The 27,681-nt window shown below is 40.4% G+C and overlaps 1 protein-coding gene and 1 pseudogene across 2 annotated transcripts in view; both read left to right on the forward strand.

The window, feature by feature from the left end:
* The window catches only part of FGF13 (fibroblast growth factor 13), a 561,456-nt gene that overhangs the window by 263,065 nt on the left and 270,710 nt on the right, over positions 1-27,681 (forward strand). The window lies entirely within an intron of this gene.
* LOC111536251 lies at positions 522-1,619 on the forward strand (annotated as a pseudogene).

The raw sequence follows: 27,681 nt of genomic DNA on the forward strand, positions 1-27,681 counted from the left end.
CTGCTTCTCAGTCTCTTTAATTGGCTTCTTCCCACTTACCATTCTCTAAATGGTAGTTTCCTTAGGGTTTGCCTCTGGGCTTTCTTGCTTTCATCTACATCCTGCTCCAGTGAGATTATGTACTCCCCAAGCTTTAATCTTTATGCATTTGACTTATATATTTCTATCTCCAATCCTTTTTGTTTGAACTCTGAACTTTTTATTGGCATCCTGCCCCCCAAAGGGTACCCTGCTTCTGCTGGCTTAATGCCTCAGAAGTTTGGTGTCGTTGGTCTCAGACACCACTTTGCCATCCACTATCTGGCGGGTGATGGTCTTTTGGATGGTTTGCATGGAGTTGCTGCTGTTCAAGGCATCACCAAGATTGAATTCCTCACCATCTTCCAGCAGGCGGCGGTAGGTGGCGATCTCAGCTTCCAGCTTGACCTGATGTTCAGCAGGGCCTCATACTCCTGGGCCTGTCGCTGTCCCTCTGCCCGGGTCAGCCTGAGTCTTGTCGTCTCGCCTTCCTCCCATACAGCATGAGCTTCACCACTTGCTCCATCTTCTCTACCAACTACCAGTCCCTGGGCTCTGTCCAGGCGCCCAGCTACGGCGCCCGGACAGTCAGCAGCGCGGCCAGTGTCTATGCAGGCGCCTGGGGCTCTGGTTCCCGGATCTCCGTGTCCCGCTCCACCAGCTTCCGGGGGCATGGGGTCCGGGGGCCTGGCCTCAGGGATGGCCGGGGGTCTGGCAGGAATGGGAGGCATCCAGAACGCAAGGAGACCATGCAAAGCCTGAACGACCACCTGGCCTCTTACCTGGACAGAGTGAGGAGCCTGGAGACCGAGAACCGGAGGCTTGAGAGCAAAATCCGGGAGCACTTGGAGAAGAAGGGACCCCAGGTCAGAGACTGGAGCCATTACTTCAAGATCATCGAGGACCTGAGGGCTCAGATCTTCGCAAATACTGTGGACAATGCCCGCATCGTTCTGCAGATTGACAATGCCCGTCTTGCTGCTGATGACTTTAGAGTCAAGTATGAGACAGAGCTGGCCATGCGCCAGTCTGTGGAGAATGACATCCATGGGCTCCGCAAGGTCATTGATGACACCAATGTCACTCAACTGCAGCTGGAGACAGAGATCGAGCCTCTCAAGGAGGCGCTGCTCTTCATGAAGAAGAACCATGAAGAGGAAGTAAAAGGCCTACAAGCCCAGATTGCCAGCTCTGGGTTGACTGTTGAGGTAGATGCCCCCAAATCTCAGGACCTCGCCAAGATCATGGCAGACATCCAGGCCCAGTATGTCGAGCTGGCTCGGAAGAACCGAGAGGAGTTAGACAAGTACTGGTCTCAGCAGATTGAGGAGAGCACCACAGTGGTCACCACACAGTCCGCCGAGGTTGGAGCTGCTGAGACAACGCTCACAGAGCTGAGAAGTACAGTCCAGTCCTTGGAGATCGACCTGGACTCCATGAGAAATCTGAAGTCCAGCTTGGAGAACAGCCTGAGGGAGGTGGAGGCCCACTACGCCCTACAGATGGAGCAGCTCAATGGGATCCTGCTGCATCTATCTCCAGTCCTAATCCTTTTAGCAACATGTGTTGTGCTAAATCTTCTCTCTAAAGCAGAATACTAAAGTGCAGTCAACTGATTAATAGCCTTCTCTTTTTCTTTTTGGCCTTCAATTTTTCTTTTCTAAATTGTTCACCTAGAGTTACTCTTTCAACAAATGTTAAAAGATAATCTATATTGTGTCAGACACAGTGCTAGCTGCAGAATAGATTGGGGATTGGGAAGTTACAGCGTACCCAGATATAGGATTCCATGGCATACCAGAAAAGTGTGTTTACATTCATGCAGTCATATGTACATAGCTACATACAAATATTCATTCAGCAAATACTAATGGAGAATGCCAGTGTACCAGGTGCTATGCCACACACTAGAAATGCCATGAGGACAAGGGCATAGCTCCTAGTTAGAGAGTCAGAAGGCAATCAGAAGGCAGCAGGAAGTGTCGTATAGAGATGATTTGGGTGCAGAAATGAGTACAGATGAGGGTTCATATCTAGCCTGTGTGTATTTGTGCATGTGTGTTATTATAAGTTGTGTTGAAAACATTGATATTTGCTACATCCTTGCCATCTTGCCCCATGATATACACAAAGGAACACTCCCTGGGTGTTTTGTTCTCAACATACTGTGTAACTCTAGCCCTAGTGAGCTGAATTAGACTTATAAGACCAGAAGGGCTCATTTTGTCTAAACTCAGTCTCTCTGGATTTCTACTAAACTCCATAAAGGAGGGGGGTAGAGATGAACTGGAAAGAGGATGCTTCTTCTCACACAGAAAGGGGGCCTGGGCCTGCTTTTGTCATACTAGCTGTCTAAGAGCACCACTTGAGAGAGATGGCCTGGCACTGCAGGGAGGTGTTCTCACAAACAGATGTAAAAGAAAAAAGCCAAAGTCACACTCATCCTCATTTTTGTGCCACATAGGCACAGACCTTTAATCCCTTTTCCCAATGAAGTATAATCTTTACCCTATAACATTGTGACCACTCCCCTCACTGTGGCCTTGCAGTCCCCACTGTTGGAGGGGTAATGGAGAATGGGGAAACATTAAGGCTTTCCCTGGAGACCACAATATGTAAGTTTTCACAGAAATTTTCCCACAGAAGGTGTGCTTCCGTAGAAAGGAATGCATCATAGGTGCTCAATTAGTATTTTTTGAATGAGTTAATGAATTATAGAGTGTGCAGGAGTTAGCCAGAACTTATTCTGGTCAGCCATTATTATGGATGTTTGGGGTGTACAGGTGAATGACACCCGGTCCCTACTGTCAAGGAACTCAACTCCCAGTCTGATGCAAGAAACTGGTATGCTAATAAGTAATTACTATTTGGTGTTATAATTATTATAACAATAGCTAATGCTTAGTGAGCCCTTACTATGTCTAGGTAAGGCTTCATGTGCATTATCTCATTTTATCCTTATGATTACTCTACTTGATACATTTTATTATTTTCTACTCTCCAGATGAGGAAATTTAGTCACAATGAGGTTAAATAATTTTCTCGGAGTCATCCAAAGTGCTTTTGATGTTGGTTTGGGTCTGGGCTGAAGCTTGAGGGAGTTTTGGCAGCCATCAGTAAGATTACTAAGGCAGAGCTCTTTTTTGTGTAAAAAGAAGCATCCCAGGGATGGAGGTTTAGAAAGAAGCAGTAGAACACAGGATGCTCTTTGGTCTGTGGGAGCACAACCAGTGTAGACTGTGGGGCCTTCATCCCAAGAGATGATTGAGCCTTATCAAGAACTTTGAGATAATTCCCCTTTGCTCAAGTACGACTTTCGGGCCTTGGAATCACCCAATATACCTTGTCTTTGTCTCTGACACTAAGGATGCCTAAGTGACCCTGAAGAAGCAATGGAGAGATGAAATTTTTACAATAACTTCCTGACCCCACAGCCCAGCCAGGCTGTACATTTAACCACTGACATTTGGAAGCAGCAGGGCCTGCAAGTGTGCCTCATGCACGTCAGAATAAAACACATATCACGTGGATTCCATTTTCACATTTTTATGACATTCTTGAAAAGACCCAACTATAATGATGGAGAACAAAGCAGTGGTTGTCAGAATATAGAAGAAGGTCTGTGGGACTGAAAAAGTGTAGCATGAGGGTGTCTGTGGGAGTGACTGATTGCAATGGAGGTTCTACAGATGTACACATGTGTTAAAACTCATAGAACTATACACCAAGAAAAGTCAAGTTTACTGTAGGTTAATTTTAAAAGTCCAACTATAAAAATAAGAAAGCACACATCATCTCATGTGCTCTATTTTTCACCTCTCAGCCTGTACAAAATGTGAGCATTCAAAGCCTTTAATGATTTGGCAGAGTTGGAAGAAGGGTAATAAGTGAGGAGATTACTTGAACTTGGCACCTGATTCTTTTCAAGTCACAAGAAGTTAATCTATCCTCCCTTGTGCCATCTCTGTTGTTAAGCTACTGAGTGCCCTTATTTGAGAAATGCCCTGTGAACAAAATAGGATGGTGCATGATCACAGTCCACTCTCCAGGAAAGTAGCGTGAAGCTGTCTGAAAGAGCATTTTTTTTTTCATTTTTTCCCAAAACTGTGGCCCACAATCCTCAAATGCTCAGCTTCCCAGCTTTCTAACAGTATTTGACATGACTATAGTTCTTGTTTGTACTTGCACACTGAGCAAGCAGACCTTGACTTATAGAGGCCCTGACCCATTGAAGGGGTTGCCCAACAAAGTTTCCTGCAAAGAGTAAAGACTCTGAAACCTTCTCTTCTGATGCTATAGGACAGGAGGACCACTCATCTTCAGCAAATCGGGGAGGTGTCCATCTCTCCTTTCATTCTTTTCCTCCTCTTGAAATCTTGGGGGTGCTGTATTTGAGGGTAGGAAGAGAAGAGGGAGAAAATTTTATCACAAATTCTATTCTGACTAGACTATGTTTAGTAATACGCATAGTATTTTTTTTTTTTCCCCAAACTCCTCTCCTTACTGGATGTGGGGACTTTGGCCAGACATTTAATACTTTTAGATTCTTCTCACATCCTGGATTACATGGCTAATGACTACTGCCTTGCTTAACTCCCAGAAAGACTTGGTCGAATGTCAAAATCCTGGGTACACTTGTATGAGGATGAGGATCAATTGAATAAGATTTATGATGGACTGGCTTGGGCCCCTACCATTCATTCCCATTAGAGCATATGTTTTCATTTCCAACCTACTAAGCAACCAAATCACTGATGCAGTTTTGCAACCTACAGCACATTTTGTCCCGTTTATTTTCAAAGCTGTAAGCAGAGAGCCATGCTCCATGAGCATCACACATTTGAATTAAAATACAAGTTCCCACCAAGATATTCTGACATGTTAAACAAGATGCCAAATTGTTACTGTGCTTCAGACTAATTAGGCAGGATTGAAAAGCAGTTTTTAGCATGATGGCAGTTCATTTCTGCTTGCCCATGAAATGGTCAAACCAAGCACTTTTTAGATGTGATCATATGGGGAAGAATGTTCCTCCTCCTTATCTTGATCTGCTTTTTAAGGAGAAGGCATCCTCACCTTCTTCTTGGTTATGGCTCCATTTCCTCCACTGAACTCCTATGGTATTTTGCTAGGACCACTTTTACAGCTATCGCCACATTTTACCTCATGGCATAATTGTTCTTCTAGTTGCCACATACCTGAATAGTGTAGGAGCCCCTCCACGGCAGCCAAGTCTTGCTCAGAGAACTTTGCAGAGTTCTTTGTGGATTGCTGGCATCTCGATTTAGCTCTTAAAAGTTAAAAGCAAAAGAGGTTACACCGAAATTCTCATAACCTATTTTTTTTTTTTCATTTAGAAAAGTAAAATTGTATCTGTTGATTATAGAAGATTTTGAAATATTGGTTAGTAAGACAGAAAATTAACATCATCTGTAGTCTTCAACGTAGGATACTGGGTTCACAACTTAATCCAGTTTAATGTGTACAGTTACTATGGTTGGTTCTGCAAATCTAAAGGTGACTATGACATGGTCAATGCCCTCAGTAACCTCACAGACTGGTAGGGAAGACAGATACGTGAACTTAGTCCTGCAGGCAATGGGGAGCCAGTACAAGTTTTGAGCTGGACATAGACATGATGAAAATATTTCTGAAATTTTTATCTAAAGGTAGCTTGGTGTGAAGAAAGCTGGGCCTGAAGCATAAAGACCAATGTGGAAGCCATTTCTCAAAGGCCCACACATTTTACTCTTTTGTCTTAAGGTAAACACAATGTTATTCAACCAGAGTGACCTCCTTCTGAAGTTAGTTACCCTTGGGACTTCCAAAAGTGAAACTTAGAGATTAGCTTTGCCCTCATCACATTTACTGAGCAACAAGGCAGTTCGACAGCCCCTCACTGTTTGTGTTTAGACTGGGGACACAACTTTTTCTCTCTCTATCTGATTGGCTGAGCTTCCAGTCTACACTACAGAACCTAAGTCTTAGGAGACAGATATTTAACCCCAAGTCATGCCACTGGGTGTCCATGTTAAGAAATACCATAGGGAATCTTCCACAAGTCTATTGCTGTTCTCCTCCAAATATTTTTGGTTTTCTTAAAAAATTAGTATGCCCTTGGTTAGAAAGGTATAGAACCAAAGATGTTTGGTTCTGCAAATCTAAAGATGACTATGACACTGTCAATGCCCTCAGTAACCTCACAGACTGGTAGGGAAGACAGATACGTGAACTTAGTCCTGCAGGCAATGGGGAGCCAGTACAAGTTTTGAGCTGGACATTGACATGATGAAAATATTTCTGAAATTTCTATCTAAAGGCAGCATGGTGTAAAGAAAGCTGGTGACCTCTCTTTTACAGACTTAACACCTAGTCTCCTGGTTATACTTGCCCTAGGTCTCACATATTAAGTGGCAGAGGTGGTCCTAAAATTTACCTCCAGAGAACTAACACTGGTCCTCCATGAAACATAAATTGCTTCTAGACTGGAGAAGATATAAGGTGTCTGTATAACCCCGGACCTGTAGAGCAGGGGCACTAGCCATGAAGACCAGACCACAGCCCAGGATGGCTACTGATTCCAGCAGACACAGTTCTCTAATGTAAAAACAACCAAGAAGCAAACCAACTTAAAAGTTAACACACACACACACACACACACACACACATACGCACACATACACACATTATACTCCTGACATGTTTTCGCCTTTCTATTTTCAGTTGGGGTTATCTTTCAGTTTGGTTCCGGGAAGGGGTTTCTTTTTATGTTGTTGTGGTTGAGACGGAGTCACTCTCCGTCGCTCAAGCTGGAACGCAATGGTGCGCTCTCGGCTCACTGCAACCTCCGCACTCTGCCCGCCGACCCCGCGCCGGGTTCAAGCGACTCTGCCACCTCAGCCTCCAGAGTAGCTGGGATTACAGGCGCATGCCACCAGGCCCGGCTAATTTTTGTATTTTTAGTAGAGATGGATTTTCACCATGTTGGTCAGGCTGGTCTAAAGCTCCTGACCTCATGATCCACCCCCCTCGGCCTCCCAAAGTGCTGGGATTACAGGCCTGAGCCACCGCCCCCGGCCAGGGTTTGTTTAATGGCTCAGTAAACTGTGATCTGGTAGAAAAGGATGGGATTAGTGGGCTGTTTTGCTGCAAATGGTACTAAGCTCTTCCACCTTTACACTCTGCACCTTGTATCTTCGTGGCTATACTTAAGCTGTTTTTTTTTTTGTTTTTTTGTTTTTTTCTTGAGACGGACTCTCCCTCTGTCTCCCAGGCTGGAGTGCAGTGGCCGGATCTCAGCTCACTGCAAGCTCCGCCTGCCGTGTTTACGCCATTCTCCTGCCTCAGCCTCCCGAGTAGCTGGGACTACAGGCGCCCGCCGCCACGTCCGGCTAGTTTTTTTTTTTCTATTTTTTTTAGTAGAGATGGGGTTTCACTGTGTTAGCCAGGATGGTCTTGATCTCCTGACCTCGTGATCCGCCCGTCTTGGCCTCCGAAAGTGCTAGGATTACAGGCTTGAGCCACCGCACCCGGCCACTTAAGCTTTAAAGGAAGTTGTTGAGATTGACGACTCCATTGGATCGAGTCTCAGGAACAGTAAATGGCCTTCAACTCTTTTTAAAGAAGATGCATTGCAGGCTAAGCTATGCCTTTCGAAGGAGTGAACTGCTGCAAACTTCATGGAGGAGTGACCTTTAAAATGGGTTGGCTGGGGGGATACTTTGCTGCTGGCTTTTCATTCCATGTAGCCACCTAAGCTGCTGGAGAATGGACACGGGAAACACTAGCTAAAGGGCCCACTTGTTGCACACTGAGTTTGGGTCATTTTTTCTTATTTATATACTTATTTGTTTTTATCTGAGCACATCTATATTTGAATGCTGCAAATCACCCTTTGTTACACTCTTCTTAGTAGACACATACGTATTCAGGGTATAGCTGAGTACAGTACATTTGAGGTTTTGCAAACTATAAATTCTGCCATCTCCATATCCTTGGATAAAACTAGAAATACACAGGCTTTTGTATACAAACAGCAGAAGCTGATGACTGTATTCACATATAGCTACGTTGGGTGTGTTGGAGGCCTGTAGCAATTTGGCCACAGAGAGTTGTTTTTAGGATTGGAGGAACACTCAGCCCCCAAACTAGATAATGTGACATGTTCTATTTTTAATGAGTTTATTTTCTTGTTTCAGCTTGGAGGTGTTGGTTCATCATTTTGATTCTTGACAAAAGGATTCTGCTTAGACTCTCAACTCCCTAGTGGGTTGGAGTTTCACAAAAACATCTGCGCTAAAGCAAAGGGGATTCATACTATCCTAGACAGTGTTCGCTTGAAGATTTCCCAGAAGCATCTGTAGCTGGAAGAGTCCCTGTCAGTCTCTACTCCCTAGCTGTAGATCGGTCCACAGCCCTGCTGCCTAGGGAAAAGTTGACAGTTATTAAAAAAAAAAAAAAAAAAAAAAAAAAAAGGAGAGCCCTTTTCTGTCATATTCACTTCAGGAAAGGACCAAGTCTGCTGTTGCAGATGGGCTGTATCCAGTGCTCAGGTATTCTGGTATCTCCTACAGCACATAGTCACTATTGCCAAACATTTTGGGTAGAGAGTAAATAGTCCCAAAGATTGGCCATAAGGGTAAAATATGGTTGGAATTTTGATTATGGTAGAAAATCCTTTTTAATGTGTAATTCATAAGAAATATACTTCAGAAGAGAATTGATTTCAGAGCTGTTTTCCTGCTCATTTCTTCTGTCATTTCTGTTCCTTTTTCATTTCCTACAGACAACCAATTATTAAATGTAGTATACATGTGTACCTCGGTGACCCAAGTTGGTAGGGATACATCAAGTGCTTCAGCCCAGAGCAGCCAAGGGAGGTTTGGGTTGTCTCTACAGCTCCTGACTTTTCAACTTCAATTATAAATCCATTTGGTGCAGTTGTGGTTTGAACTGTGTGTGTTCCCTGTGATGCACTTTTGGTAAACAACTGAAGTACCCAAGCAGCTGTGCTTATTTGTTAGCATCTGTACTAAGCCGCCATATAACTAAATGTGGACGGTGATACAGCAAGTGAAAACGGATAGAGTTTTACAGCATAGGTTCTTAGATTCATGATGAGAAATGACACTGAACAAGTGACTATTTTTGACTTTAAATAGAAGAGATTAAAAGACCTTCAGATCTGTTCTCCTATGTCTTGTTCATACATCTTCATTTTTGCCATTTCTCCGGATTTGGAGTCTTTTTTGAAGGGGAAAGTTGACCCATCTAGAAAGCAGTGGATCATATTTTCCATTCTATATGCATTTTACTATCTGCCTTGTTTATGTGAACATTAAAATAAACAAAACCTTACAATCTAAACTTTGCTTTTACTAAATAAATGAACACAGCAGTTATTAGTTGAATTCAATCAGTTTTCAAATAGAATCATTACTTTATTACAGCATAAACACAGTAGAAGAAAATCAGACACTCTAACAAATATGTTGGCCTCAATGGAAACAAGTTATATATTTTTTTCAGACTTGAGGCTCATTAACTCTTTCAGGCCACTTGCTGTTAGGCACCCAATACCCTGCTGGCTTGAGTTCATGGCTTTAAAAATTATCAGTTTCCTGTCAGACTGACTTGAGGACTTTTGAAAAAGTACATTTTGAATGCGTGCTGCACTTTTTAGGCAAATATTTATTAAATGTCCTCTCTGCCAAAGATAGTACTGGAAATATACTGAAAAGTGGGAGAAAGGATGGCCCCTTCCTTCCAGGATTTTATAATCTTTTGATATCAAGCACACACACACACACACACAGACACACACACACACGCAGCCAAGGCAGTTCACAACATTGGACCAGGGTGAATGCTGTGGACTGCAGTTGCAGAGTGGTACAGGGAAAGGATGTCTTATCTGTGGACTCATGCAGCCAACAAAGGAGCTGTGGAAAAAATAGAGTTTGAACTGGACTAAGTAGAAATGGGAGTATATTTTAGGCACAAGGGACCGGGATTCAGGATGCTGTCCAAGTGAGGCAAATAATTGTCAAGGGCCTATTATTTGCTAAGTGCTAGGGACAGAGTGAGGAATAACCCAGGCATCATCTGGCCTCTTATGGAGCTTATCTTTTAGTATAAAGACAATTATTTTAATTCTTTTGTACTGGCTAACTTATGTGCAAATTTCTGTAAGTTGGGAACCCATTTAAACTGCTCAAATAAAAAAGGAGATTATATTGGAAGAGTCCATGATCATAGCCTGCCCCTATATCTTGTGGTAGGATTCAACAACTGAAAGTTTGAGAACCCAAGATTACTTGTTTCATCATCTTGGGTCATATAAACTTTTGTTTGCTGCTTCGAAGACCACTTCAAGCTTATGTCTTCTCCACACTAAATACACACACACACACACACACAGAGTTTTCTTTTTCTGCTTTCACACACTTGTAGTCACATCAGCTTCCACTTTAAATCTACTTCCTAGTTTGAGGATCCAACAGAGATTGACTTGAATTCCTGTGTCCCGATGCCAAAGTCACCCAGCTTTGGTCAGTTGTCAATTCTTTTCCAATCAGTTATGCCTGTTTGGGCAAGTTGTGTGACTTTGAGAAGAGAGCAAGAGAAATAAGTGATTGTTATGTCAAGTACAGTCAGTCATTGTTGAGAGAAAAAGCAAAGCCCAAGCAGGGCTTGCTTAGTATCTGACCTGAACACATCTGTTTGGTAAACAGTAGCAAGACCTGTATCACTGAAAACCAGGCTTTCCATGGTGTGGCATGGTGAGAATGAAGACTTGAAAGATATGGTGAGTCTATATTTTAGGACATCATTTTAAGTGTGGGAAAGGGAAGTCTTCATGTCTCATTGCTATTGAGGCACATTCTGACTTGGCTAAGTCGCAGAGAAACTCTAGACAAAATTCTTGTCGTCAGTGAGGAGTTGTGGGACTGGAGTGAGCATTTTCTAAGATTGTTTCCCAGCCTATAGTTCTTTGGTTTGAGGCTCCTGCAGATTCCTTTCTGAGAGGAACTTTGTTTATTACTCTTTTGCTGTAGGGATTATGCTTCCCTCTGGGGGTTCGGAGATTACTGGAGTGTGAGGGCACCCCTGGGTGGGGTCTTTCACTTTCTGAGAGCACTGTGATATTTCCTGCAAGAGCAGCGTGTCCCTCAAAGGCCGGGACGGAAAAGGTTCAACAATCTCTAATTCTCACCTCTCTAGATATAATGGAACACACATATAAAATATTCATGCCCTTTTTCTTGGAGAAAATTTCCAAAAATGAGATATATATTTTTGTGTAATGCCTATTGCTTACTTTAGAATATTTAAATTGTTTAATTTTAAAATGTATAAATTATTTATTAAAATTTAATATACAAATTAAAATATTTGCTCAGTCTGGAGGATTCAGGAAAGCACACAAGTTTGGTCTATGACAAAGTACATGTAACCCTAAACATCCAAAGAATATCAAATTGGTATTTTATTGTATTCTTTTTCAATATTTTATGCATGTATGTTATATAAAATAAAATGATTACAATACTGTACATACAGTTTTGTATCCATGTTTTCTTAGTGAACATTTCTCCATGTCATTAAATATTCCTGTTAGCTATACAGTTTTACTGTAATATATTTTAATATTTACTTATTTAGGGGAATTTAATTGTCCTAAATTATTTTTCGGATAAATAGCTTTGTTTTTTTTTGTTTGTTTGTTTTTCTGAAATTTTTATTCAGAGTAACCGAAGAAGGAATTAATTTTGCTTTTTTTTTATTATTATACTTTAAGTTCTAGAGTACATGTGCACAATGTGCAGGTTTGTTACATATGTATACATGTGCTATGTTGGTGTGCTGCACCCATTAACTCGTCATTTACATTACGTATATCTCCTAATGCTGTCCCTCGCCCCTTCCCCCTCCCCACAATAGGACACAGTGTGTGATGTTCCCCTTCCTGTGTCCAAGTGATCTCATTGTTCAATTCCCACCTATGAGTGAGAACATGCGGTAATTGGTTTTCTGTTCTTGCGATAGTTTGCTGAGAATGATGGTTTCCAGCTACATTCATGTCCCCACAAAGGACACGAACTCATCCTGTTTTATGGCTGCATAGTCTTCCATGGTGTATATGTGCCACATTTTCTTCATCCAGTCTGTCACAGATGGACATTTGGGTTGATTCCAAGTCTCTGCTATTGTGTATAGTGATGCAATAAACATACGTGTGCATGTGTCTTTATAGCAGCATGACTTATAATCCTTTGGGTATATCCCCAGTAATGGGATGGCTGGGTCAATTGGTATTTCTAGTTCTAGATCCTTGAGGAATCGCCACACTATTTTCCATAATGGTTGAACTAGTTTGTAGTTCCACCAACAGTGTAAAAGTGTTCCTGTTTCTCCACATCCTCTCTAGCACCTGTTGTTTCCTGATTTTTTAATGATTGCCATTCTAACTGGTGTGAGATGGTATCTCATTGTGGTTTTGATTTGCATTTCTCTAATGGCGACTGATGATGAGCATTTTTTCATGTGCCTGTTGGCTGTATGAATGTCTTCTTTTGAGAAGTGTCTGTGCACATCCTTTGCCCACTTTTCGATGGGGTTGTTTGTTTTTTTCTTGTAAATTTAATTGAGTTCTTTATAGGTTCTGGATATTAGCCCTTTGTCAGATGAGTAGTTTGCAAAAATTTTCTCCCATTCTGTATTCTAAAGCTGGAGGCATCACGCTACCTGACTTCAAATTATACTACAAGGCTACAGTAACCAAAACAGCATAGTACTGGTACCAAAACAGAGATATAGACCAATCGAACAGAACAGAGCCCTCAGAAATAATACCACACATCTACAGCCATCTGATCTTTGACAAACCTGACAAAAATAAGAAATGCGGAAAGGATTCCCTATTTAATAAATGGTGCTGGGAAAATATGCTAGCCATTAGTAGAAAGCTGAGACTGGATCCTTTCCTTACTCCTTATATGAAAATTAATTCAAGATGGATTAGAGACTGAAATGTTAGTCCTAAAACCATAAAATCCCTGGAAGAAAACCTAGGTAATACCATTCAGGACATAGGCATGGGCAAGGACTTCATGTCTAAAACACCAAAAGCCATGGCAACAAAAGCCAAAATTGACAAATGGGATCTAATTAAACTAGAGAGCTTCTGCACAGCAAAAGAAACTACCATCAGAGTGAACAGGCAACCTACAGAATGGGATAAATAGCTTTATATGTAAATAGTTGATCACATCTTTATTTCTTTAGTCCAGCTTTCAAGGATTGAAATTACTAGAGAAAATGATGTGAAATTTTAAGGTCTTGTTACATAGTTCCAAATTGTTTGCTAGAAAGAGTGCAACAATTTATATGGACACCCAGTCTATGGTAGTGACTGACTACCTCATCCTTGCTGTTACTAAGTATATGGCTTGTAGTTTATATCAGCTTGATAGGTGGAAAGCTTCTTCATGGTAAAGACCATGGCATTTTCTCCTTTAATGATGTTCAGCACATATCAGGCACACTATGCAAGTTAGTTGAATAAACCATAGTCAAAGGAGAAGGTGGTAAGATCTATTATGAAGACATGTTTTTTGTTCTAACTCTGTGGGGAATTCAAGAAGAAATTAATTTAAGTATATGTAGGAGGAAACAGTAGAGAAGTGGGATTGAGAAGCAAAAGGCCAGTGAGCAACAATATTGTTAAATGCATTGGAACTTCATATAAGCAAATAGGGCCAAGGAGAGAAACTTGTTAAAAATGAAGTGTGGTCTCTTCCATGGAGCACAGCATAGGTGACTGCAGAGTAGACAATGGATTGTTTCAATGTCAAAACCAGTGGGTTGAACCCTAGAGCCCAGTTGGATGGGTCTATGGATGTGTCTATGGAGCACAGTTAGATGGACCTGGGACTAAGTGTGAACTGCAGAGAGATAAGGTTGTAATAATAAAAGTTACAGTTTTACGTTCATTTATTCATTCTTTCATTCATCCATTTTACACATTGTTTTTGAATTTGGCCTGTTTCTGTAGCGAGTATGGAGCTATGAAGATAGTACTAGAGCTTTCACTTGGTTGGTTTGTTCAAATGCATTTGGTCGGTTGGTGCAAGATTCTCACTGTGGCCCTAAATGGATCATCTTGGCTTTCTAAGAGGTGACCGAATAAGACTCACTTACTCTTCTCTGGCCATGTAGGCTTAGTTTTTGTTACAGTTTTTTTGTTTTTGTTTTTGTTTTTCTTTTTTTCTTTTTGAGATTGAGTCTTGCTTTGTCGCCCAGTCTGGATTGCAGTGGTGCGATCTCGGTCCACTGCAACCTCTGCCTCCCGGGTTCAAGCAATTCTTTCTGCCTCAGCCTCCCAAGTAGCTGAGATTACAGGTGCCCGCCATACCACGCCCTACTAATTTTTGTATTTTCAGTAGAAGTGGAGTTTTGCCATGTTGGCCAGGCTCGTCTTCAACTCCTGACCTCAAGGGATCCGTCCACCTCGGCCTCCCAAAGTGCTGGGATTACAGGTGTGAGCTACTGCTCCCAGTCTATTGTTTTAAAAATATACTAGGCATGCTCCCACATTAGAGCCTTTGCACTGGTTGTTCGTTCAGCCTGGAATGAGCTTTTCTTAGATGTCTATTGGACCAAATCCTTCATCTCATTCAAGTCTTTGTTTATCGCTCACAATGTCAATGAGGCCCTCATTGATCATCCTATTTAATGCCACAACCTACCTCCCACACTGGCACTCCTTGTTCTCCTTATTCTGCTCACATTTTTCTTTTTTCATCAAATTATACCATACTTTTAATTCTACTACATGATTTACTTACATGTTATGCTGATTGCATATTGTCTGTTTTCTCCCACTTCATCAAAGCAAGAATCTTTGTTTGGGTCATGCTGTGTCACTGAACCCTAAAAGAGTGTCTTAAACACAGTAGTGCATTATTATATTTTTGTGGAATGAATGACACATCATGTGATTGGTAGGCAACATTAAAGAGGATCTTCAGATTTTTCAGAAGAGCGAGGGAGAACTTCCCTCACCTGCTGGGCAGTTGGCTGTGGACTCCAGGTCAAAGTCTGAGGAACCACCCACCTCCATTTCTTGGTGGTGGAGAGTGAGATCAACAAGAGAGATAAGACAAAATCGTGGGGAGACTTTGGGTTTAGAGGGTCCTGGGCAGGTCTCTCACAGTAACAGTAATGTAGGGAAGCATCTCAGAGCTCTTTACACAGAGACCCTCATCCAAAAATTGAGACCAGATTTCCATGACCATTGCTGTTGCTGCTCTTACTACAATCTGAACTCTTCCATGCTCACCTTTCTCTTTGATCAGTGGTGTCAGAAAAGAGATGCATACTGACATTTACCATTTGTAGGGCATGTCCCACAACGAAGCTCATCCTGCCTTCAACACCAGAGCAAGAGGGAATTTTGGGAAGAATATTCACCAGGGTAGACTTTTGGGGAAGTGGTGCTGAAGCCTCAGTATTGAAAACTGGGAGCAGTGGGGGATATGGACAGGCTTTCTGAAAAAGTTTTGAATTTATTAGTGAACCTGTTACTCATCCCTTTTGGGGTGTGGGTAATGGGGTGGAGGGAGAGCCACAGCTGCTTTGTGCTGAGTCATACGCTTGTGTTTGTACTTTGCTTTGCATAGAAGAATCCAAGGTTTCTTCACAATGATTTGGTTAAAATTAGCGCTGTCAGAGAGCTCCGTAAAGAGTCTTGTGAAAAGTCTTCCAAAATAAATCAACTTTCCTGTTGGGGTTGAGTCATCCCCTTTTCTTCTTTCTTCAACTGGAAATGATTTTAATGGGAAGGTAAGCCAGTAAGGTTTTTTTGGTTGCCGATTTTGAAGGTATAGTTGTGATAACATAGGGTGGTAAGGCGGAAAGGGTCAGATAGTGGTAGGGGGTCAAATGTTGGCTGTGTCATAACCTGCTGTGTGACCTTGCGTGAGCATCATAACTTTTCAGAGTCTCAAGTGTCCCAAAAGTAAAAAGTGGGAGTACCAACATCTGCTTTGCCAAGAGCCAATGGATGTGTAATTAAGTGGAACAATGTATATGAAGCATACTTCTTGGCACATAACGGCCCTCAACAAATGGGAACAGAAATGATATTGATCATTGCTTTCTACATATTCTTCAAACTAACATGTCTAAAAGCAAGCTTCTCACTCTCTGCCCTATTGTTTTCATTGAGACCTGCTGCTACTTGAATTCATTGCAGCTCTCAGGAAACCATCATTCACCCAGGCATATTGATGGCTGATCACTTCTCAATTACCACTACCAGGACTTTAGTTCTGCCCTTCACCACTTCATACATAGAATATTTTACCTTTGTTTTTTTTTTTTTAAACTTTCCCCCTACCTCAAACACTGGGAGTTCACCTACTAGGATGGTCCCTTGGTTAGGATGTCCCTTATGGTTTCCATCCTGTTGTGCTTACTGTGTGGCTAGTTGAGTGAGAATAGCATACTACTGTATGTTAGTAAGGGGCATGGACTCAGTTACTCACTTCTGCACTCCAACCCTTTGACACAGGGAAGCACAGTGTAGGTGCTCTATAAAGACTGGGTAGAATTCAAATAAATGGGAAGCTGTGACCAAGACGTCCTAAAGGCATATTAAATAGTGCTTGTCACCATCTAAAATTACTTTATTTATTTCATTATTTGCATACCTATATATCCTTGCTGCCTCCATTATTGTCCATTTTACTTCTGTATCATGTCACAAGAGGTGGATGTCCAGACCGCTCATCATTCCTCAAGTCATACCTCTAAGCGAGATGGAATTGTATCTTTCCTATTCATGGTTATGTCTCCAGCCCAGAACCTAGTGCTTCTCGTGGCCATCTTTTCCAACTGTGGGAAAAATCTGTCTGGCAATACAACCAACACAGAGAAAAGCAAAGCTGAGAGATGGAGAAAAAAGGCAGAGTACTGCTGATATTGTTCAAACCGTAAGATCCTTTCATGTTTGAAGCAAACATAGCCCTTTGGACATCCCACATGTGAGCCAATAAATTCCCATCACTGCTAAAGCTAATTTGAGTGGGCTTTCTGCCATTTCCAATAAAAAGCAAACTGACTAATATATCCTCTCCTCAGTACCTCATAAAGTTTCATGAAAATCAAAAGGAGCTTTCCATTAACAACAAGTTATTAATTCTAGTATCAAAGTTTCAACATGGTTATCCTTTCCTGTCTTACTCAATTCAGGAATGCACCAATAATGATACCACTGGAGAGATTTCCTTGGTAATGGGCTGAAGAGCACCTGATGTGGTGGTAAACATTGCTCCTTTAAATAAAGGAATAAGCATGTGAGCTGACACATCCATGATGAGAAGCAGCCATACATTCGCTTATCTAGAGGAAAAGCATTCTACGTAGATGAAACAGCCAGCACAAAGGCCCCGAGACAGGAAAGAAGAAGCTCATTGTTGGCTTAAGAACTCCACAGAAGGTTCATGTGGCTGGATCTTTGTCAAAGAGGAGGAGACATATAGGAATGGAGAAGAAGCCCAGGGCCATGTGCATTTTTCAGGAGAATGCATGAATTGAAGATTGTCTGACTTGGGACAGAAGTCAAATGGGCCGCAACCAGGGCAGCAAAGAAGGCCTGTACTCATTCAATGAAAACGCAGGGTGGCTTGCCTGGCGCTGTTTCACGCAGTGTAGCTGTACAGGATGGTGTCTGCAGGGCTGTACCAGCAAATCAGTTGCTGTACTACCAACCTAGAAAAGTCACTGAATCATCCTTATGTTTTGATCATATAGTTAAATATATTCCATTTGATCCTTTAGTAAGTTAGTGGAGCTGAAAATAAATGGATTAGGTTGGAAATAAGTTAACATCTCACGTTCACCATGGCTTAATTTAGTGATTGCCTCCTTATTGCCCTAGATGGGCCAGTAGTATGCCCTATCTCAGTGTGAGCACCTTACTCTGAGAATTTTGCTCAGTTTCCAAAAGGCAGTACCATATATACGAACACACAATGTTAATAAGATGGTATTATGAAGCACATCATACTGCAAAAATGCTGATGGTTTCGTACAATGTGAACATAGCAGACAGAAATGTATTTTTACTTTCAAGTCCTGGGACATTATGCTTGCAAAATACCTTGAAATCGTGTTTATTCTCTAGCATTCATAGCATCCGTAAATCATTAATATGCACATGTTCCAAATAAGGAAACTGTCTGTCATATGGGAATATTTTGTAATGCAATGTAATTAATCTTATTTCAACATATATATATGGACTGTTTGCTGTGGATTTGTAGTGTAGAAAGAAGACTGCTTTTTGTAAGGAGAATGAATGGATGCAGGCTAGAGATGAAGCAGCGCATCCTACAAAGAAATGTTTCTAGTACTATGGGTTAAGTGAAATTTTACCATGAACTACGGAAGTGACAGTGGAAATGAGGAATGGGCCAATACAGATATTTAAAAGCAAAACTATCAGGGTTTGGTGACAGATTAGAGGTGAGGAAATAGAGAGGGACAGGAATCAAATATATGTCTATGAAGTCAACTGGAAATATTGTAGTGTTCTTGATAGAAGTGGGAATTCTTGAGGAACTCTAGTTTGAGAAGATGATGTCTAGTGGACAATTGGAAGGCAGGCCTAGAGATGAGCAGAAAGTTAAGTCCTGAAGATGGACGTTTTTAGATCACCCCCTTAAAGATGATGACTAAAGCTATGGAAATAGGTGAGCTCATCCAGTAGGTCAATGTAGAGAGAGAAGAAACTCCCCACAGACTGAGGTGTGCAGAGCCCTATGAAGGCCACCTCGACATAATCCACCATCCCTTTCCCCATGAGTGTGATTGGCACCCTTGGGGCCATTTTGATTTGGGATATAAGCCTTATGTTATGGAAGAGGAAAACTTACGAAGACATTCAGATTCTGCCATTGAAAGCCTGTTTGGTATCTGGATAATGGACATGTTATTTTGAGAAAAAACATTACTTACGCTCAGGATATTAGTTAGAAATCCCCAATTTAGTTTCATTTTTTTGTGAGAAAATATGGCCATGGAAACATTTTCAGAAATGGGAAGTCATTTCTTAGAGAGACTTATTTGGAGTGTAGCCAGTAGCAAAATCAGCTATTGATACCTTAAACTATAGACTCAAGATGAAAAACAATGATAGAGAGGTCTTCTTTTTTTTTTTTTTTTTAAGTTCCATAAGGAGAACATGATTAGCCTATTCTTCTGATTGCTTTATGTTTGTTTTATCTCCTCAGTTAATTTTCATCTTTTCTGAAGCATGGATTCTACCTCATAATTTTTGGTTCTCCCTGCAGTGCCTAGCACAGTGCAGGACTAGTGTACCATACACTCAGATATCTCTTGTGGAAAAAAAATACATCACAACAAGTAGAATTACAAGGTTAGATTTAAAAGATCCTGGAAATGCAGTCAAGTCTGTTCTTATGCCTCTGTGCAGGATAGCAATCAAGCTTCCCCATAATATTGACTGTCTTCTTATAAATCACAAGATATGTTTCTTATGCTGAGGCAAAAAGGACAAGTCGAGAAACCATAGTTTCATGGGCTCTTTACAGCTGGAAGTCAGAAATACCAAGGGAGTTGGAAGTAATAGTGACAGGAAAGGGTACATGTAGTACTCACACTAAGGAACTTGGTAGCATTTTTTATAATACCTATTCCATCAACATTGTCAGTAGCACAGTCAGGGCTACATTGGAGTAAGAATTGATACTATAAAATGAAATAATAAATGTGCAAATAGCTTGACAGATATACATAGTATTTACCACCTGAGTTCACACAGTGAAACGAAGCCTTTACACACTTTGGAGTTCACATTGCACAACTTCTGCATGGTAGTAGTGATGAGTGCATGAATGTTCTAACGCAGTTTATTTTCTATGACTTCTTAATTCCCTCTAGGAACTTTTGTGAAAAAAATATCATGCTCAGTAGAGGTTGTTTTTGATGTAAGTAATACTTAGTGGTTTGGTAGGTAAATAATAGCTAATTTTTGAGTGCTTACTCTGTGCTTGGCACCAAACTGAGACTTTTACATAGATTATTTTATTTAATGCTGCTAATGACCTTCCGAAGTAGGTTTTATCATGTGTAGTTTTATAGATAAGAAAGTGAAGGCTCAGAGAGACCAAGTAACTTGTCTGGGGATATACATGAAGTAAGTGGCAGAGCTAGTGGTCAGCTAAATCTAAAGTCTATGCTCTTAAGAGAACTATGCTATACTGCTTACATAATATATTAACTACATTAAAATTGATACCACTTCTTTTGTGCATAGTTGGCCGAGTTCACAGAGACTTGCCAAGAACTGTTGAAACCTTTATCTACAGAGGTAAGGTAGACAGTAGAGAAGACCAAGAGAACTTGGAGCATATTTCCCAGTAGTTACTCTCACCTCACTCTTCCAGTTCTGTCTTTCTCTATCATTACAACATTGAACACTAGTAATACAACTCTGTGGCAGAGCTGATAGCATATCAATTATCCCAATTTACCTTCTATGTGATAGCATTTCATGGTACCATATGAAATTATTTAAAGGATGATATGATTTGATGTTGCCAAAGTGAAGAAAACCACCAAAGATAGACTTGTTCTCATTTAAGAATGATTTTAACTTGAATGATTTTCAGCTTGCCTTGTGGGACCATGTCAAATTCATTTCAGCTGATGCCTTATAGGAAGGAGCAACCTTTATCATCATCATTATCATAAATTCATACCAGTCATTATTCCATTCATAGTATATGCCAGGCGTGTTATGTTCGTTATTTTAATCAATCTTACAAAAAAAAAAAAAAAACTTCTCTAAAAACAGGGATTTTTACACTGACTTCATAAAAGAGGAAATAGATATTCTGAGAGATTGACAGTCTCATGATCATATAGCTTATTAGTGATAGAGATATGATTTAAATTAGGTATGCTTGACTTCAAACCTGTTTTTTCTATTACTCTCATTGTTTATTATGATCACAAAATAATTTAAACATACAGTATTTGGCGCAGAAATATTACTGCTCTCACTTGCCTGCTGACAAGATAAACAAATGTCATTTTGCCTACTTTGCCTCATATCTACTCTCCCCTCTTCCTAATTTTTAAAAAACTTTTTGTTTGAAATAACTATAAATTCACAGAAGATTGCAAACGAATACACAGAGAAGTCCTATACAACCTTTCCCAGCCTCCTCCAATATTAGCATATTACATAATCATGGTACAATATCAAAACCACTGGTAAAATATTTAGAGCTTGCCCACATTTCACCAGTTAGTCATGAGCGCCTTTGTGTTTTACTGTGTGTTGCTTTATGTAATTTTATCATATGTGTAGTCTCATGTAACCGCCATGACAGTTAACATACTTCTCTATACAGAGGACTCTCCTGTGCTCCTCCTTTACAGCCATATTCGTCTCCTCTCTCTTCTCCCTAATTCCTGGCAACAAAGATGTCCTCCATATCTATAATTATTATTTCACAAGTACTATATACAAGAAATTAGATAGTATATAACCTTTTGAGATTGACCTTTTCACTCAGCAATAATTTCCTTTAGATGCATCCAAGTTGTTGCATGCAGTCGTATCGGTTTACCCATTGAAAGACGTTTGAATAATTTACAATTTGCAAAACTTCTTTATTTTTCTAGGATAAATGCCCAAGAGTGCAATTGTTGAGTTGTATGATAAATTCATATTTAGTTTTGAAAGTCACTGCCAAACTATTTTTCTAAGTTTTTGTACCATCTTCCTCTTATTAATTTATACTTTCGAAATTATATGTGATAAAGTCATTAGGACTTTCTCTTCCTTGAAATGTCCATTTATATAATTTGCCCGTCTTTTTCTAATGTGATTTTTGGCCCCTTTCTTGCTGATTTGTTAGAGTTCTTTTTAAAATTATTAACACTAATCCTTTCTTGTTAAGTATACCATAAATGTTGTCCTGTCTGTGACATGTTGAGTTAATTTGTATGTGGTGTATTTTTTCATGCACACATTTTCAATTTTAACGTAGCAATGTTTATCAGTCATTTCCTTTATGGTTTGTGCTTTTTGTGATCTTACATAAAAAATTCCTTTGCATTTTTTTCATAGGTAAGCCCCTAGGGACCAAACAGCCTCTTTGCTCTTAATTGTTACACGGTATTAATACTTCCACTCATCCAATTTGGAAGCACGTCATACGTTAGAATTATATTGGAAGGCGCAAGGGAAATTCTATAGACAAGTACTCTGAAGGCAACAAATGATGATTTTTCAGCCCATCTCAATTAATTCGACTCTCTTCCAGTTGGTCATCTACTTTTGGTCATCCTTCAGTGCTCAACTATTAACTCCTCTGGGAAGCCTTTCTTTACATTTCCCAAGACTTGTTTTGAGCTCCTGCTTTATGTTTAATCATCACCCTGCACTACCCTCATTATTGCCCTTCTCACACTGCAGTGTAGCTGGATGTTTACTCACCTATGTCTCCCAACCAACTGTAGATTCCATGAGAGATGAGACTGTGACTTGTTTAATAGCTGTATCCCTCAGTGCAGGGTCTAATGGATAGTAAGTGATCAGAGACCCTTTATTGAATGTGGGGATGAAAGAGATGCATTCAAAATAAGCAGACCTAAGACCTCACAGAGCAAAGCAACCTTAGTGTGCTTAGTTCACAGGCAAATTCCCTTATAGTCTATGGCTCCCTTCCTCATGAAAGAAGCAGGACTGGCCAGAGCTCTGTAGGCTGACCTGCTTAGAACAGTGAATAAGGGTCTGGGGGCCACAGGAGGCAGTGTGGAGGATTTGTGTTCAAGGCAGTGAAGACCTTGGTAATGAAAAGGGTTGTTTAATCATGACAGAGTGAAGGAAAGCCAAAGTTCAATTCCCAGAGAGTATGTACAAATAACAAGGCTCAGTGTTAAAAGCCAAGAGCTGCATTAAAATAATACTGAAGCACAAGAATACAGGAAATCATATTTTTTGTCTTCTGTTTAAAGAAGCAGAGAATTGTATCAATTGTTTTTGAAAAGTTTATTCCAAAATGGTTAACTTATCTCTTGGTATGATTTGCCTCCCCATCATAGACATAGACACATGTTCTTTCCAAGGGAGATGGGTCAGACTCTTTAAAATTCCTGGTACTTCCTTATGTCAGATCAAGTGATCATGGACATTCCTTTCAGATTCATCATAACTCAGGAAGATTGTTCTGATGGTAAGTGAGGGAAAATAGAGCCTCCTTTCGAGTCAATTCCTGCTGTTTCTGGACTTTGCCATTATGAAGCAAAAAGTCTGTTTTTAATTAAAGAGCTGAAAGCCTAATTTTATGTCATGGTAACTTGTGGGATCTGAAATACACACCCCCAGATGTTGCCTGAAGCAAAATATATTCATAATAAAGGCAACTTAAAAGTAAAAAAAAAAAAAAAAGGAAAATAAAGCATAACTCCAAGGAAGCATGAGATATAAAGAACACACTTTGATAATCTTTAGTGAACTTGAAGCAATTGTCCAAAAGTGATCTGTCATTTAGAATTTATTGTAAGTGATAGGAAAATAAAATACCTTGAATGAGACTTGCTGTTCAAAAAGTAACGTGAAGTGTGGGTGTCTTACTTAACTGGGGCTACTGTAACAAAATATTGTAGACTGAGTGGGTTACAGAATAGGCATTTATCTCCCACATTTCTGGAGGCTGAAAGTCCAAGGTCAGGGTGCTAGAATTGTTGAGTTCTGGTGAGGGCTCCCTTCTTGGTTGCAGATCGCTACCTTCTTGCTGTACCTTCACATGGCAAACAGAGGATGCTCTGGTATCTCTTCTTCTTCTTGTGAGGACAGTAATTTTAGGGGCTTTTCCTCACAAACCCATTTAACCTTAATTACCTCTCCAAGGACTCAGCTCCTAGTGTCATCACATTGTGGGTTAGGGCTTCAACATATGAATTTGGGAGGGACACACATATTCAGTCCTTAACAGTGCAGGCGGCAAAAACTAAACATGTGTTTTCCTAAGTGTTAGACCACTTAGTAATTCAATATAATGCTGCTCGCTTTTTCTTTATTTCTCATTTTTTGCATAATTAATAGTAGTATTTGAACCCATTTACATAGTGATAATCAGGATCAGCTTTAAAACAAAACTTTCACATCTTCCACTATCTTGCTCTTTCCCCCCTTTCCCTCTTTTCTTGTCACTCTTGCTCCCTCCGTCCTTTTGTTTTGTTTAGTATTTAGGGATAATCTGATGTAGTAAAAACAGCTTTGGCCCGGAATCTGGGACACCTTGACTGTGTCACTCACTCACTATGTGAACTTGGACAAATTCTTTGTCCTTTGTAGAAATGAGTGTTCTAATCTGTACAAAGAGTGGGTTGGATAACTCGGTCTCTAAAGTTTCATCTGCTTCTGCTTGTATTGGTCTCACTGAAATATGATCAGTACTCAGTTGAATATTGATGTGATACCTGAATAGCATGTAAAATGTGATCAGTCTCTTAAGTGAAGCAGCTTTTTTTTAGAGAATTCAATTTGTTATAAAGGAGTTAATTTGTTCTGCCAGTTTCATATTAATATTTCACTGAATGATACCTTTGTCAACATCAGAAATAGATAATGAGTTTATAATCAATATGATGTCTTGAAAGCTGGCCTTTTTCTGATTCATTGCTGTCCCGGTCTGATGGTGGTCTATCAAAATGCAGACCCTTTCTTCGCATCATAATTAGACATACCTGTAAGCTTTCCCATATTAAATGAAGACTGTTTCTTCTTTGATCTAATTTAACCAGATCAGGGATTGCAAATTAGCTCATTTCACTTGTCAACTCCAGTCAATTGTGGAAATATACCAGGAGTCTGTATTTAGAAGTATTGTGAAAAGTGTTTTGGGCACTGTGCACTAAGAATTCTCAGAGTGTCCCGTATGTCAGGAATTTGCTATCCTAGACTTAGAGAGTGAGATTTTCAAGTCATCTCCTGCTGTCTTGCAATCCACTCACTGGGAATCGTGGAGCAGATGTTACTCTGTGATCAATAGGTCTCCCAAAGCTCTGGAGGCACCTTTATGCAACACTAACAGGACCAATTGAAAAAGAAATTACCCAGACATTACAGAGCTGCTTGCTGTTCACATCTTGCGGCTTCTAATGACCCAAAACAAAGATGTATTTATAGAATTTATTTGCTATGGAATGGGTATGAAGTAAATGTGATCAGTGAAGGTACTAGGACCCGGAAGAACTTAGAGAAGCCAACACAGTTCACCATTTAAATTTACCTACCATTTGTTCAACACATACTATAAGCCAGGCATTTTTAAAGACACTTTAGTTCACATCTAATCCTTCAAAAATTCTGTGATGGAAATGCAGAGGTTTAAGTAGTTTTCCAAAGTTCATAGAGCAAGAAATGAACATTTTTACATCTCTGAAGAGTGTGTATAGAAATTGATTACAATGATGAAGAGAAGACCATGGACCCATCAGCCTGAACCCCTGAGGATTTGGATTTACTCGTCTGTACATCTCATCTGACAATAGATGGTGATAAGACACAAATACCTGTTGAGGCTTTAGTGGATCAATACATAACACCCCTTCATTCCCCATTTGAGTCTTGAAAAAATGAGACAAAGTAGTGCGGTAGATAAAGGTGAAAATATCACCTCAATTTTTGGTAAAGCTGATTGTAGAACATAGATTAGATTGGTGGCCAAGCAAACAAGAATGCATGCTCATTCAAGCAAGCAGTTACCCAGAATGAGAAAGAAACTGAATCGAATATGTCCAATTTCTTCTTCCAAGTTTATTGGGTCTGATAATGAGGATAAGTGTCTTAAGTCAGCTTCTTCCTGAAGTAGGTCCTGAGATAAGATCTGAGTTCTAGTGATTTCTTTGGGAGGTGATTTCCGGAAGCACCAGTAATGGAGTAGGGAAGTGAAACAGGGAAGAAAGGAATGTATTTAAGCCAATATAAAGTATATTAATCAGCAACTGGAGCACAGTCATCCTGGGAACCCTAGGAATTGTTCAGAACATGCTTCTGAGTTGAAAAAACTGGAGTAGCTATTCACTAACTCCTATCAGTCATTGGCTAAGGGCTACTCCTGGGAATGTCAACTCCCTGGAAATTACTAACTCTCCAGCTTATCCCATTCCCAGGCTGAGCAAGCTTCTTGGGCCGGAGAATACACTCTGGCAGGCAGAAATTGCAAGTAATTGCCATAAAGAATTGTCCATGTGCACAGGAGCAGGCAGTGCCAAGTGGTTACAGGTGGAGAATAGATGGTGACGCATTTGTCATGGGACCTGAAACCACCTGGTGGATTTTCTAAGATAAACTAAAACTAACTAAACTAAACTTGGAGCAGTTGTCCTACTACTTCCTTTTCTCTGCAAGGAATTCTCAGCAGGGCCTTTCCAATATAAGCATGGGAGGTCTTTTTGTACAAATAAAAAAGATTATTTTCCTTTATTTCTTATGTTTTTCTGTTTGTAAGGCAAAAAAAAAAAAAAAAAAAAAAAAAAGTCCAACAGAAGCTTCTAAACTAGCGAGGTCTTGGCTTTACAAAACCTTTGGAAACCATTAGTGGGTTTGGAAGCTGCCAATGTGCTGTCAGGCACGTTGGATCTAAAGAAAAAGGCAGAGATGAATGTTTCCCATGCCATGAATACCCCAACCCTGCTGTCTGGGGAATCAGAGAAGGAAGGCAGCATGAAGGGCTAGACTTTCACTTTTTGCAATTGGTTTCACAAAGAGCAGGCTGAGACCACAAAGTTGGACTATATACAGTGTGGGATAGCTGCAAAATAATGGTAGGAGAAGGATTCATGAAAATGGGATGGGGCCAGAAGGATTGTAAGGGTATTTGTGTGAAAGACAATGGCAGTTCTGGGGGCACAATTAGAAGGAACCATCCCGCCTAGTGCCCTGTTGCCTGGATCTCAATACTTTATTGGCCATGAGCTACTTGCTGTCCAGGGGAGTGGTAAGAGGTGAGGATGAGGCGCTCTCTCAGGAGGAGACTTGAGCGTAGGATCTCTGGGAAGACTGATGATTGATTTGTAATTAGTGAATGGATTTTGTCAAAGGCTCATGAAAATTTTCCATGACGTTTTGTATTTTCTTTATTTTTAAGGCCCGGAAGGGGAGGAATTATCTCAGTGGTGGCCTTGCCCTCATTAATGAGGCATTAGCTCACCTGGTTCAAGCACAGTACAAAGAATACTAACAGGATAACAGTGAGAGCCTTCCCTCAGGGTTGGTCTGGATGTAATCCTGGGGTGGATGCATGTTGTTTCCATTAAGTTATTTCATCCTGGAGTCTTATCTTTGCACCAGAAACCAAAAACAAAAAATTCTTCTAATCATAAGGATTGGAAAAAACAGTCAAATCATATTATTATGTTTTAAGGCTGATGTTAAAATACTCCTTGTTCGACCTGACAGTTTTCTTTCTCTTTTTCTTTCTCTCTTTTTCTTTCTTTCTTTCCTTCTTTCCTCTTCTGTTTCTTTCTTCTTCTTTCCTTCCTTCCTTCCTTCCTTCCTTCCTTCCTTCCTTCCTTCCTTCCTTCCTTCCTTCCTTCCTTCCTTTCCCTTTCTTT

The sequence above is a fragment of the Piliocolobus tephrosceles genome, chromosome 12, assembly GCF_002776525.5.
Source record: "Piliocolobus tephrosceles isolate RC106 chromosome 12, ASM277652v3, whole genome shotgun sequence".
Classification (NCBI taxonomy): Eukaryota; Metazoa; Chordata; class Mammalia; order Primates; family Cercopithecidae; genus Piliocolobus; species Piliocolobus tephrosceles.